General features: G+C 38.6%; 1 protein-coding gene across 9 annotated transcripts in view; it reads left to right on the top strand.

Annotated features, from left to right (window-relative positions):
- The first annotated feature begins 1,735 nt into the window (after positions 1-1,735).
- Positions 1,736-11,954, top strand: part of LOC140190211 (sodium/calcium exchanger 1-like) — a 237,587-nt gene continuing 227,368 nt past the window's right edge. Inside the window, exons 1-2 of one of the 9 annotated variants that reach the window (XM_072246784.1) lie at positions 1,788-1,802; positions 11,444-11,495. The gene's annotated coding sequence lies outside the window, so the exon portion shown is untranslated. Of the gene's footprint in view, positions 1,803-3,617; positions 3,708-10,954; positions 11,362-11,443; positions 11,496-11,791; positions 11,914-11,954 lie in introns of those variants that run through there. The other 8 variants (XM_072246776.1, XM_072246818.1, XM_072246810.1 and 5 more) reach the window with 8 other exon arrangements.

Raw genomic sequence — 11,954 nt, 5'->3', positions numbered from 1 at the left:
ATATTGTTTGTATATGATAGATAGAAAAAAAAGATTTGGGGAGCCAGGAAGCAAAGCACCTGTCATCTAATTCCCAGCCGAAGAATCTCTGAGGCGGTACCAATTTAGTTTCTTGTATCCTCGGTGATGAAGAATTTGTCAGCCACAAAGCCATGATGAGGGGAAGCGGTTAAGGCTTTCTGTTCAGGTTTTCATTGCTTGATGTTTGCCTGAACTGATTTTGATTCTTTTCTTAGTAGCCCACACCAAATTATTGTTCTGGCTTTGATGCACATGGATTTTGGCTGCAACAATAATTACAAAGCATTGTGAGAGGAGCTGAATGCTGTGGAATCATAACTGAATGTCCCTGCCACTGACCTGATGATGGAGTACACCCCTCATAAATCAATGTTCATGTCCAGGCGAGATTTAATAGTACTTTCAGTAAAATTGTAACAATCAAGTGTCTGTCCAGTTCTCAGTTTATTTTCTAACAACAAAGCTTATCTTTCAGTGTGTCAGCAGATTGCACATGCTAAATTAAAAGCGAGTACAGGAGCTTTTTTCAATATTCTGCTGCATATCAGGGCAGTCTCCAAAATTGTTCTATCCCTTTAAGGTTTATTGCAAGCTTATTTTTGTAAATGAGCACACCCTGATGTCAACTACCAGTTAATTGCAGTTAGATATATCCTGAAGCTAACTGATAGCCACTTCATATTGCAGGCTAGGAGTTTTGGAAATTGGTAGGTAAAAATTTTGTTTGCAAATGTTTAATTTCTTCTGACTTTAGGTATATTTGTGTTATTTATCTTGTTATTTTCTTTCTGGTTAATTTAGTTTTGTGTTGAAGTTTTCCATTTTCCCACCATTACCAGCTTCCCACCATCAACATTCTGTTCCTCCTTTCCCATTGTAATTATCAATAAACCTAATGATTTTTTTGTAGCCTTTTCTTCCTTCATCGCATGTTTCTGTATTTAAACATATGTAGGATTTCCTGCTAAATGCTACTTGCAGAATCTACATTTAAGCAAACACACATGAATCATATTTCCTATTAAGCAAATTAATGTACAATTTGATACTATTATTTAACTATCTGGGTCCAAAAAATAATTGGTCACTTTATTATAATATGTACTGCACTTTGAAATATTCTGTACTGTAACACAGTCCAGGAGCTGTAATAACAATCTTGCAGCCAGATCAGATCTGACATTCTTGAAAAATGTTTAACACTCTCCTGTTTGGTTTATTTTGTTTTGTTTTAAAATCTGCTGAACAAATGACAGACACTTGGTCTGTTTCTGAACATGTAGCACCATATTTATTATACACAATGTGTATGGTTGCATAGAGAGTTGTTCTGCCTGAAAATGCCTCTGCTACCTAGAGTGCTTTACGTAGGCACAATCAGATGAATAAATAACTCATGGAAAAGATTTTGACATAAGGCTTTTCTATATGTTTAATTTAAATGTAGCTGTGACCAGATTCTAACAGATAGACAGATCCCTTATTGTTTAACCATATGTAACTGTTACTGCTGAATCCAATGTTATCGTTCACGTGCTGGATCCAACTAAAGACTGCCAGACAACGTAGTTCAGCAGCACTAAGTTACTGTTGGGAACCGATCCATGTATGGAAGCAAAAGCACAAAACTACAGATAAGCTCAGACAGAGTTATGCAAACCATGTTTAGAGACACTTAAAGGACAAGACTTTTCCCTGATGCCTTACTGTTAAATTTAGAGAAGCTATTGTATGCTGCCTTTTTCCATAAAGCTCCAAACAGCTGCAGAGACTTTTCTGAGGTAGGCTTCACAACTGTATTTCTTTAACTGCAATTTTCAAAACGTGCGTTCCTTACTCTGTTAGCTGCAGTCATGTCAAGTAGTTGTAGGAAGTTGTGTAACTGCAATGGCAGTAGCCACACAAATGCTGCTCCCCAAGTTACTCAAACCTAATGGTTTTAATGAACATGGCATCCCATAATGACTTAAGTGTATAAAATCTAGAGTGCTTGAGGATACTTGATGTAAAAGATCCTTTTCTATAAACTTTTGCAGTTGTTCAGTGGCCATTCACCAAAGTAGATCAAGTAATAAACCCTCTGAAGAAAACAAATCTGACTAAAGCAGTGGCTTTTATTCTTTTGGACTGAGAATTAAGTACATATTGAGGAAGTTGATGCTTCCAGAGTCTTGGCATTCTTTCAACATTTTTAATCATGGAAATTAATATGCTTAAATTGCTATCCTCTCATCCCTGGTGGAGTACTGAAGGAATGTTGCATTGTCCAAAGAGACATTAAGCAGAAGTCTCTGTCTTCTCAACCATTCTTTGAATATAGACTCTTCAATTTTATCTAAAAGCAGAGGATCCTGGCCCACGTCCTTTAGTTTACGATACTATAAACGGGTTAGATGGTCGTTTCTGTTGTTAGGATCTTGCAGTGATCAGGTTTGTCCAGCTTATCTTCAAAATACTACTGCTACACTTGAGGGTATTTCTTGAACGGCTACTTGCAGAGATTGTGGGCGATGTGGTGAGCCGTACAGATGCAAACTGTGTTTTCCTAACGTGCAGCTCGACGAACACGTGATTCTTCTTCATTCGGAAAGCTTTGGTGTTTATTTGCAGGTGATCCAATTCCCCGGATATTCCCCGGTTAGTGAAGTTGCCTAAATGAGACAATTGTCAAAGGTTATATAAACATTTAAATTTGAATGTGGAAGAAAGGGGTAGGATTACAACCTCGAGTGACATTCACAAGTCCGTCGACGTATACCGCTAGCGGGAAGCTCTAACGATCAAACAACGTGAACAATCTTATTTTCCCCTAACCCAAGAGTGCCAGGAAAATCTGATATCTAGCTCAAATGATTGACATTAACAAAACATAAAATATTATCAAAAAGAAATTAAATGCAAAGGGGAAAATGTAATAGCCAATCCATCGAGATGATATATTATGATAATAGGTCTTGTAGGGTTATTCGTTTGATTTGAGAAAGTATCGGCATTCGTGTGCCTTAGACTGTATTGTTAGGCTATACAAGGGGTCACGGTTAACTAGACAAAAATCCCGTTCTTGTATGCACCGTAAGAAATTAAAAGTATAACTGTCCGAAGCTAGAATATTCAAAACAAGTGATAATTGAAATAACCAGCCGCCGTGCAGATTCGGAGAAAAGAAGCGAAGACGAATGATTTGAATCCAGGCATTGGTACGGAATAATTATGAACAGTGCAATAACACAACCTCCATTACAGGAGCTTGAATTCCTATATTTTGAAAAAAAATCATCTTGAGCCGCTTAATGAAACTTCAAAGTGTGTGATGACTGTCACAATACTGTATAGATTCCTCGCTTTCAGTACAGTAATTCACCTTGAGCAATGCTTTTCAGTTTCAGCAGGAAACGTTTCGTCAATAATATACAATCTAACACGATAGATTTTACACAGCCGTGCAGATGTTCTGCTTTAGCTGTCCAGCGTTGAAAACTGATGTATGTTCTATCTGTACATAAAGTGCTCCGTTTCGGTAATTTAATTGCTTCCATCCACATAGGCATTGATATAATTAATGTGCGTTCATTTATTTAGGAGTTCGACACTGCAGTAATTCGCTGGTTTGCCAGGGGGCATAGCATTAAGCCATTCCCTCGAAGCACCGTGCAACAATCCCTTGGCAAAATATTATTTTTTATCAGGTAATTATATTACAGCTATTTGCTGCTGTTGGAGAGTGAAATTCATACCCATTTAAGCAAGAAGCCTTGACCTCGGGTCATGTTCAACAATATCATGCTTGGATAGGAGTCTAGCGCAAATTTATCAATCGAGTTTCGCTTGTGTCGCTTAAGTTGAGTACAATTAACGTTTCTATTTTTTTTCGCAAAAGTATCCAGGAATAATCAAACGATAGGTAGGTAGGGTGGTTTAAAAATAAAAGGCACATAGTCATAGAGAAGTATAGCACAGAAACGGGCCATTCGGCCCATCTAGTCCATGCCGAAACTATTTAAACGGCCTACACCCATCGACATACACCGGACCGTAGCCCTCCATGTCCCTATCTAAACTTAAACGTTGAAGTTGAACTCGCATGCACCACTTGTGCTAGGAGCTTATTCCACACTTTCACAACCCTCTAAGTGAAGAAGCTCCCACCCCCCCCATGTTCCCCTTAAATTTAGTACCTTTCACCCTTAACCCATGACCTCTGGTTGTAATCCCACACAACATTGGTGGAATACTGATATGACGGGCTTGTCTTTGTAGGTAAGGGCCTAATATATAAAAGTTGAAGTTAAGTTGCAACTTTACAAAGCATTAGTTAAGACTCAACTTGAGAGTATTCTGTGCAATCCTGGCTCTATGCATTATGAAAGATGCGGTTTCACTGGAGAAAGTGCAGAGGAAATCTTTAGTTATGGAGAGAGACTGGAAGGGCTGGGTTTGTTTTCTTTGGCCTGAAAGAAGCAGGAAGTAACCTGATAGAGGTATATAAATTTCACAGTGATAGACAGAGATTAGACTAGCTATATTTGTCACACGTACATCAAAACATAGCGTGAACGGCATCGTTTGCATCAACAACTAACACAGTTTAAAAGATTTGCTGGGGCAGCCTATAAGCGTCATGGAAATTGTAGATGAGGTGAACTGAAGTGTTATGTATATACTATATGACTATCATATTGAGAGCAACGTTTAAATTTGTTATTGCAAAAATACGTGTCTGAGTCTGAATATAAAATCCCTTAAAGTAACCTATGATTCTATATGCAATGAATGTGTGTAAACTCACTGAAAGCCTTTGTTGAACTACCAGATTTCATGCAAGTTGAGTCTTTGTGACATATCCAGTAATTGTTCTTGGAGCTAGATGCCTGGCAGAGTCTTTACTGCAAAGGGAGCGGGTTGAACAGGAAAGAATAGACACTTTGTGCTGTTGTAGGGTTTCAATTTGAAATATCAACAATTCCCTCCCCACTCCTGATGCTGCTTGACCTGCTGAGTTCCTCCAACAGATAGCTTGTTGCTTCAGATTCAGATGCTCTTGTCTCCATCTTGTTGTATATTTAGGACTGGAATAAACAGTCAATATTTTGGACCAAGACCCTTCATCAGGACTTGGAAAGCAAAGGGGTAGAAACCAGAAAATGGGTGGGGGGGGGAATGGAGGAGGGGGAGTACAAGCTAGCAGGAACAAGAATAATAAAGTGGTCACCTCTTCTCAACTACCCATTATCTCCCTCTGGTTACCCTCCTCCCTCCCATTCTTCCATGCTCTGTTAACCTCTCCAACTAGATTTCTTCTGCAGCACTTTACCTCTTCCATCTAGCCCTTCCCAACATATTACTTCATCCCCACTTCTGCCTCACCTCTCACCTACTAAATTGTACTCCTTCCCCTCCCCCTTTCCTGCACTTTTTTTTTCTGGTTAATGCCACCTTCCTTTCCAGTCTGAAACATTAACTGTTTTTTTTCTCACTCCATAGGTTGGTTTCTTAAGGTTGTTATAGCTGGGAGTAGTAGTGGGGATAAGCTTCCACTACCTATTAAATGCTCCCAATGATGTACATCTCAAATAGCCTCTGTCCAGCTCCTGGCTTTCACATGTGGCTTCACTACTAAGCCCAGTGGAACCATTTCTACTGACAGGAAATGGGGTAAATGTAGGTTACTGGAGCCTTAAAACCAGTCACTTTTGGTAAATGGGCTCATCAGCTGTGGTAGGCAGCTGATCTTAGAGAAAGAAAATTCTGACGACAAACCTCCACTGCTTTGTGGCTATACCCATTCTTAGGGAAAGCTTTGGGTGTAAACCACAATGAAGAATCTGGAACTGGAGTCTCTAAGCCAGTACTATGTTGAATTCAACACTGACTGGCAACTCCTGCAATGCTGCTGGTGCCAAACTGTATTGGTCTCTGCCATTCCTTTGGAATCATCAGCTGTGTAGAGAGGGGGAGGCCGCTACATGGGCAACAGCTTGCGCTCCATATCATACTGCCCTGGCTTGCGTACGGTCTAGCATATCACGTAGCTAGCTGGGGTGCAACATTAATAGTTGACCTCTGACCCTCAAGGTGCCCCCTAACTTTAGTTCCTCCAGCATTTCATGTGTGATGCCCAGAACATTGTTCTACTGATGATGACACTAGTTGCCAAGGAAGGAGTGAGATGGCATTCAAATGAACTAAAAACCATAATTATCAATAAGAATTTAGCAAATCTATTAATTTAGTTGATTACTTCAAAGCTGCCTCTTCTAATCTTTCCTTAAATGAACTTTGAGAATGTCAGTGTCGTAGTAAATGGTATAAACTTGCTTTTGCCATTGGGTCAGGCAGAGCATTTACTATACAACAGCTTGTGGACTTGTAGATGGCCATGATTACTTTGTAATAATACAGCTTGCAAATATTTTCCAGACTAAAGATTCATTACAACGGTTGCATATTTTAACCTACAGTATACATTTCCAAAATATGCCAGCCAACTGATTTTTTTTGGCCTCTTTGACTGGAATTGTTGATCATTAAACGAGCTTTCTTCTTTGAAAAATTTGGTCACCGAAATGTGAAATAACATTCCAATATGGCCAAATTGAGGGCGTGCACTGGGGTTATTTATCAATTCTAGACGAGCAAAAAAACTGAACTTCATTAATCAATGACTAAATCTTAAAACAAGTGAATTACTTTAATTGTTGGGCTTGAAGCTTCAATGAGTATGATTGGTTTGAGAGGCTTCATGGTCCTTGTTTATGTAAATAAAAATAATACTCTTAAATTCTGAGCTTCTCAGATGACAGTGCCGGAAGTATGTTCTAAAATATTGCTATTACATCATTTTACTAAATTTTTAAAGAGACTGCAGCTGCTTGACTTGCTTCTCACTATTGTCTACTGACTCAATAGAAAGGCATATCATTTTGAACAAAGGGATATCAGATAGAAATAGAACAGACAACTGATCTATTGCAATGGAAACCAGTATTTGTATACTGATGTATGTTATCTATGAACCATTAAGTGTTGGTTAGTGACGGAGCAAATTAACCACACAGTGCTTTATGGGTTAGGGTGCAGCTTTAAGGGATTAAAACACAATTTCCCAGCATGCATCCATATTTTTTAATAAGTAGCTTGCTGTTTAGGCAAACAGCTCTACAATGTGACTTTACAAGGAACTGAAAAACAAACAGAAGTTTTGTTTGGTACTAGTCTTCACACTAATCCTAGTGATGAAGAATCCAAATGGGATAGGAGAATTAATACAAATACGAGAAAATCTGCAGATGTTGGAAATTCAAGCAACACACACAAAATGATGGAGAAACTCAGCAGGTCAGGCAGCAGCTATAAAGAGGAATAAACAGTCAACATTTCAGGCCAAGAGCCTTCATCAGGAGAATTACCAATTTGTATAGTTGATTTGTATAGGCAGCTGTCGATCCCAGGGGAGCATGGGTTTGTGCCTTTGGTGGACTATCTCCTCCCCAGGGTGCAAGCCTGGGCGGGAAGATTTGAAGAACTGGCTGTTACCCATGCGGCAAGTTCTCCCTCTCTACATCACTGATGTAGTCCAAGGGAAGGACAAGTGCTGATGCAGCTTGACACCCATGTCATCATAGAGGTTGTCAGGGTGAAGTTGTAAATAACATCAAACTGCCTTCGGGACCCCGGCTCCGGATTTCTTCCTTGGGTTTACTCCCGAAGCCTCTCCCATGTGTGGGCATGGCCGCAAGGCAGTGGAGGTTTAAAATCAGAGTTTTCCTTCTCCAGTGGGCTGCCGTCCAAGTCTGACAAGCCCCACCTGACCGAAGCAACTGGTTTTGAGGCATCAGTGGTCCACCTTTGCTCCTTCTCTTGTCAGCAGAAACAGTTCCGCTGGGTCTAGTAACTAAGCTACACGTGAAGGCCAAGAGTTGGACATGGTTGTCAGAGGCTGTTAGAGTCGCACGCTATTTTGAGTTCTTTATAGGTAGTAGGAGCTTGTCCCCACTACTACTCCCGGCTATGACAACCTTAGGAATCATATAATTTGTATATGTACTTGTGAAATACACTTGAAGTCACTGAATCTAGATGTTGGCTCATGAAATCAAAGGGACCGTTTTTTATTAATTTTCTGTATGTCAATATTACTACAAGATTAGGATTAATAGTCTTCCCTCATGCCATTTGAGAAGGTGGTGATTGAGTTGAAGGATGGTTAGATGCAGAATTCCAGCAAGATAGCTCCATTCACAATGAAGGAATCAAATATTTCCAATTCCAATAGTATATGACTTGCAGATGGTAATGCTTTAAATATACTTGGTTTCTTTGTCTTATTTTTAATGTTAAATTGAAGATATGGTAGGTTCTGTTATTTTAAAAAAATCTTTGCAAGCAAATGCAATATATTTTAATGATTGGAACATTTATTGGATACCATTCTTTTTGGCTTATTTTTGGAGCTAATATTATGCAGGGTATTTTTTTAATGTGCCTTTTGGATGGTGTGACCATTTTGAGAAGTTGGGAGAATTCCCTTTTCCAGGTTGCCTGAACTATATTTGACCTTGAGATATTATGATAGTCATGGTTTCAAATCTTGTGTAGAGATGTTGGCCATTGCTTTGCACGTGTCTAAAAGTTAAGTGCTACTTGTCACCTCAAATTGAAGTCTTAAGATCTAGGTGCATGGGATACTTTTTTGAGGATTTCCAAATGCAATTGCATATTGTGCAATCATTAGTGTACACCCCCAACTCTGGCCTGCAAAAGAAACATCACTGAAGATGCTTGCACTGATATTGAATATGAAAAAAAAACTCTTTAAGGGATAGAATGTAAAAATAGCAATGACTTATGGCCAAGTTCAGTGTTTGTATTCCACACCAAACTAATTAGATGAAGGTGTTGCATGTTGATATGCATGAATGACATGGACAGAGATATAAGGCATAACCTCAAAGTTTACCAAAATCAAAAGAAGTAAACATGATTCATTGAGAAAGATTTTGGCATGACAGGAGTATATAAGAAAAAAAAAACAATCTGGCAAATAGAATTCCAGAAGTGTGAAATTAAAGCGTTAGTAGGAATTCTTCCGTGCTGAATGGGTGAGGTATACTGAGTAATCTGTACTTGTAAGTGAGCTATCAGAGAAACTATGACACAATCTTCAAAGGTGGCAGTAAGAGAGTGCTGCATACATGACATATTTAAAGGTAGAGTCAAAGAATTAATGTTAACTTTATTTGATGACATTGGCTAGACCACATTGTCCGACTGTCAATTTTTCGAGGATGCAGCATGGAATATCATAGTTTCAGTAAGATGACTATAATGGCACAGTGATGTGAAGGCAATCCTCGAAGAAAAGAAAACTAATTTGTTAAACTTCTACCAGGAGTTTGTAAAAATTTCTTCAAAATAAAAATGGATCATCTTTTTTCTGGTCAGTTGTTAGTGGAAAATGCTAAACATAAGACTGGTAAAATAATGCAGAAGTGTGTCAGTGTGTTTTTAGGAAAACATTGCAGCCAGCATATGCAAAGCACAGGGGTACTGACTAGATAATTTAGTCATATTGGTTGATCTACAAATTGCTTTCTTAAAAGGAGTACAACAAGATATAATAATGTGGCTTGACCAATACAGGGATTGTGGTTATAATTTCTAGAATGGGGCTTGATTCCACAGGCATCTAGTAGGGCAAGACCTGGTGATTGCTGTTCATTGTTTACCCTCTAAATGTATGTATTTATATACAATCGCATAATGCATAGAAAATGGAACAAAGATTTTCACTAGCAATGAGAAAACAATCAATCATTTGCTTCCTATCACCCAAAAAATGCATCAGCTGCATAGATTAACTACATATGCACCAATGAAATAATCTCTAAATCATTGTTAAATCACTGGGTTTTTGCTTTTGCTCAAAAGAATCTGATAATCAAAAGCAATACCATTTCAAGTTAGCTTTTATTAAAATGCAACTTGCTGGCTGTTATTCCTTGGGTACCATATATCAAAAACAAACTGTGTACTTTCATGGCAGTTCCTATATTTTGCCTTGCCTTTCCACAATGCATAATTATCAATTGTGCCGGCCATTTTAGTATATCTTCAATTTATAAAGACAAATCTAAGATGTATGATATTAATAAAATCTAACTATGCCTACCATTATTTGGAAACTTGCTCCAAGGACAAACAAATGCAGTGTTTCAGTATGTTAGCCAGTTAAAGTGCAATTTAGTTTCCACAATTCTTGACTTTAGGAATTAAAATAATGCAGATCAAGATGCAATAGCAACAAGTTATTGATTGACAACTACATTTCCTATAACTTGCTGTTCATTAATGTAACCATGTCTTCCTAATAAAGTCCTCCAGATGCATGTAAAGTTACAAAGAATAGCAAGCATGCCATTTGTGTGATGCACTCAATATTTACAATTTTTTTAAAAGTATATTAGGTGTAAATGCACTGAAAATCTGCAGATGAAAAAATAGGCTCAATGAAGCAGTTCGATTGATGGTTCAATCTTGTGTTACAACTGTTGAGACACACATTTGGAGATGGAGGTAGTTTTATACTAGCCGATCAGTGGATGGTTGCTCTATATTTCAGTATATCATAGCCTGACGAATCTTCCTAGTACCAAATAAGGTAATAACAGCAGATTCGAACACTAAAGGTGTTTCCGTAAAATTACGAATAGAAAACGCGATATGCTAATTTGTTTGCATTAATCTGGGCTTTCCGAAGGGCAGATTTTTTAAAAAATACATCAGCTTTATTACTAAAGCAGTTCTTCTCCCCCCCCCCCTCACTTCTACTTCCCGAGCTCGCTGGAGATGGTTCCTCTTTAAGACGGCCAGCAGAATGATCAATGAAGTAGGTGGGTCGGTCGGAGATAAGAATACTGGCAAGGCGCCCATGATGCACTGCAAGCCTGGGCTTTCTCACGATCAGAAATCGGAAAATAGTAATTGCCTTAGACAGCCGTAGTGCTCGGGTTGCACAGTACTCGGGTGCTCGGTGAACACAGTTATATTACGCAGAAATGCTCTACGCATAATAATGAAAACATAATGCGGAGAAACTTTGACCATTCCACATCTGCTAGGCTTGATCTCAGCTTCGTACTTTCTTCAATAACGATTAATATTTTCTCCAGTATGAGACTGATTGGTACCCTCTGTAGCTGTGACTAAACGCGAGATCTAGCGGGTTTCATTTAGCTCGTTTATTTTTCTCGAAAGCTATAATGGTAAAATCGTTCTACTGATTTGCAAGCAAGGCGAAGGCAAGTGGACGTCAGATCCAGGAACCACCGATTGAACGCTGTGGTATGTTCGGCTTGTTTTACAGGATGTAGATTTTTTTATGGAATTTATTTTCTTTTGCAAATCATTTTGATTTTTATCACAGGCCAGATTGAAAATCCAGTTCCCCGGCTGGAATTCGACCACTCAATTTTCAGGTATTTCTTATAAAAGGGGAAAACGATTGCATGAACGGAAATATCATCATGCCGTGGCGTTTATTTTAAATGTAGGGGGTGGAAAGAGAGCGTGTGTAACAAAAGTGACCCGGGAAATTAAATTGACCGAATAGCTTTGACAAGGGAACCCAGTGCATTTTGTGGTTATTGCTGTAACATTGTAACTGACATATGTGGCTTTACTCATTTTTGATTGTACGGTACAGTAATATTTTAGCAAATGTTTGATGACACCATAGTTAGGTTAATGAATGGAGTCGGACTTTCATTCCTCATGATACGGAGGGACAGGGTCTAGGGTCTTGGGTCTTGCTTTATTAGTCAGGCTTGTTGAAAATATAAAGGGAAATGTTATGATTTGCGTTGAAATACATTAGTGTGATAATACAATCATCGGGTAAGGATTAACCCTGTTATTCACCCATCTGTGTTTTTGTA

The sequence above is a fragment of the Mobula birostris genome, chromosome 2, assembly GCF_030028105.1.
Source record: "Mobula birostris isolate sMobBir1 chromosome 2, sMobBir1.hap1, whole genome shotgun sequence".
Classification (NCBI taxonomy): domain Eukaryota; kingdom Metazoa; phylum Chordata; class Chondrichthyes; order Myliobatiformes; family Myliobatidae; genus Mobula; species Mobula birostris.
This window is presented reverse-complemented; position numbering and strand designations above follow the sequence as displayed.